Raw genomic sequence first — 3526 nt, forward strand, 5'->3', positions numbered from 1 at the left:
GATCAGGCCAGAAACCTGAGTTATTGGGAGGAAAACATGGCCTCTTCCCTTAAATCTTGGCTTTAACCAGCTGGCTTACGATCTCACCTCCTATCACTGCTATACTCAGTTGTCTTCATTTGCCTTGTTCTGGGACAGGAACCTCCTCCTTGGGTACATCCCACTCTGCCCCCGTTCATGGTGATCACCTCTTCCCTGACTACAGGGCTGCACCAGCACCCAGAGGTCCCTCAGGGTCCCATTTCAAGAAGGATAACGCTCTATGAACAGTTCTTGCCTCAGCTGCACCTAAGGCCTCAAATTCATTTCTTAGGACATGAGAAATTTTACTGAGAAGATAAATATTAGATGTGAAATCCCTTGGTGAGAAAGAACATTTAGGTTAACTTCTCACTAAGGTGTAAATGGCCAGCAGAGCATGTTTACCTGGGAACAGATGTGGACAAGTTGAAACAGGAGTGTACGTGCTCTGACTGCATACAAGGGGATGAGACCCATGGGAAAGACTGCCTGGCCTATACCCTACAGTGGAGCACTCAGTTCTCACCTGTATCAGTTACCTGTGTGTCCGCGTGTGTGTCCATCCTCTAGTACTACAAGAGAAGCTGAATAGTTTTCTTGTTGGTCCCCTAATCTCAGTAAGGAACTGGACACACAGTGAGTGCCCAGTAAATGCCCATAGCTATCTTGTTGGCTCAGAGGTTGGCTGATCAGCCACCTCCTACAGGGGACTGGGAAGTGTTTGTAGCAGGAGGGGAGCATCCGTCCTGGTTTCTCTTGAAGCTCCAATAAGCTCTGTTCCCATAACCACCCCCCACTTCTGGAAATCACACAGATAGTCTCCTAGCTGAGCTCCCTAGGTAGGGAGGAGTTAAGGGGAGTGGAAGCTTGGAAGAGCCTCCAGGGTCCTGACCTCTTTCTAGGGTCAGAGCCCCTCCTGGGAATTGTGAATTTGCTAGAAATGAGCTGAGACATCTTCTTCTTCTTTTTCATTTATTTTTATTAGTTGGAGGCTAATTACTTTACAATATTGTAGTGGTTTTTGCCATACATTGACATGAATCAGCCATGGATTTATATGTGTTCCCCATCCCGATCCCCCCTCCCGCCTCCCTCCCCATCCCATCCCTCTGGGTCTTCCCAGTGTGCCAGCCATGAGCACTTGTCTCATGCATCCAACCTGGGCTGGTGATCTGTTTCACCCTTGATAGTATACTTGTTTCAATGCTATTCTCTCAGAACATCCCACCCTCACTTTCTCCCACAGAATCCAAAACTCTGTTATGTACATCTGTGTCTCTTTTTCTGTTTTGCATATAGGGTTATCGTTACCATCTTTTTAAATTCCATATATATGCATTAGTATACTGTATTGGTCTTTATCTTTCTGGCTTACTTCACTCTGTATAATGGGCTCCAGTTTCATCCATCTCATTAGAACTGATTCGAATGAATTCTTTTTAATGGCTGAGTAATATTCCATGGTGTATATGTACCATAGCTTCCTTATCCATTCGTCTGCTGATGGGCATCTAGGTTGCTTCCATGTCCTGGCAAATATAAATAGTGCTGTGATGAACATTGGGGTGCACGTGTCTCTTTCAGATCTGGTTTCCTCGGTGTGTATGCCCAGGAGTGGGATTGCTGGGTCATATGGCAGTTCTATTTCCACTTTTTTTAAGGACTCTCCACACTGTTCTCCATAGTGGCTGTACTAGTTTGCATTCCCACCAACAGTGTAAGAGTGTTCCCTTTTCTCCACACCCTCTCCAGCATTTACTGCTTAGGTTTTTGGATAGCAGCCATCCTGACTGGCGTGTAATGATACCTCATTGTGGTTTAGATTTGCATTTCTCTGCTAATGAGTGATGTTGAGCATCTTTTCATGTGTTTTTTAGCCATCTGTATGTCTTCTTTGGAGAAATGTCTGTTTAGTTCTTTGGCCCATTTTTTGATTGGGTCATTTATCTTTCTGGAATTGAGCTGCAGGAGTTGCTTGTATAGTTTTGAGATTAATCCTTTGTCTGTTGCTTCATTTGCTATTATTTTCTCCCATTCTGAAGGCTGTCTTTTCACCTTGCTTATAGTTTCCTTTGTTGTGTGAAAGCTTTAAGTTTAATTAGGTCCCATTTGTTTATTTTTGCTTTTATTTCCAATATTCTGGGAGGTGGGTCATAGAGGATCTTACTGTGTTTTATGTCGGAGAGTGTTTTGCCTATGTTCTCCTCTAGGAGTTTTAGAGTTTCTAGTCTTACATTTAGATCTTTAATCCATTTTGAGTTTATTTTTGTGTATGGTGTTAGAAAGAGTTCTAGTTTCACTCTTTGACAAGTGGTTGACCAGTTTTCCCAGCACCACGTGTTAAAGAGGTTGTCTTTTTTCCATTGTATATCCTTGCCTCCTTTGCCGAAGATAAGGTGTCCATAGGTTCGTGGATTTATCTCTGGGCTTTCTATTCTGTTCCATTGATCTACAATCCAGATAGGAAAAGAAGAAGTAAAACTCTCACTGTTTGCAGACGACATGATCCTCTACATAGAAAACCCTAAAGATTCTACCAGAAAATTACTAGAGCTAATCAATGAATACAGTAATGTTGCAGGATATAAAATTAACACACAGAAATCCCTTGCATTCCTATACACTAACAATGAGAAAACAGAAAAAAATTAAGGAAACAATACCATTCACCATTGCAACAACAACAACAACAAAAAAATACTTAGGAGTATATCTACCTAAAGAAACAAAAGACCTATATATGGAAAACTATAAAACACTGATGAAAGAAATCAAAGAGGACACAAATAGGTGGAGAAATATCCCGTGTTCATGGACTGGAAGAATCAATATTGTGAAAATGACTACACTACCCAAAGCAATCTATAGATTCAAAGCAATCCCTATCAAGCTACCAACGGTATTTTTCCGAGAACTAGAACAAATAATTTCACAATTTGTATGGAAATACAAAAAACCTCGAATAGCCAAAGCAATCTTGAGAAAGAAGAATGGAACTGGAGGAATCAACCTGCCTGACTTCAGGTTCTACTACAAAGCCACAGTCATCAAGACAGTATGGTACTGGAACAAAGACAGGCATCTTCTTCTTGGCCTCCAACACCCTTGGTGCCTCACATTCATTCAACACATGTTTATGTATCTGCCAAACACCAGTCTGGGTGCTGGAATGCATCAGTAAACAGACAAACATCTCTGCCTACACTGAGCTTATATTCTAGTAGTTTCTGAAGGGGGTGGGGGAAGGTAGCAATAAACAACAAAAGAAGTAAAATGATAATTATTTGATAGTCATAAGCACTAAGAAGAAAAAATAAGGGAGGGAAAGGAGGTGTCAAATATCCTGTCAGGGGAGGAGTAGAAATTTTAGAGAGAGTGGCCAGGGAGTGCCTCAGTGAGGAGGTAGTTTTTAAAATGTATTTGATTTGTTAAGGTAAAATATACCTAAAATAAAATTTTAACTATTTTAAGTGTGCAGTTCAGTGGCATCCAGTATATTTACATG

This window comes from Dama dama, chromosome 19 (genome assembly GCF_033118175.1).
Source record: "Dama dama isolate Ldn47 chromosome 19, ASM3311817v1, whole genome shotgun sequence".
Taxonomy (NCBI): domain Eukaryota; kingdom Metazoa; phylum Chordata; class Mammalia; order Artiodactyla; family Cervidae; genus Dama; species Dama dama.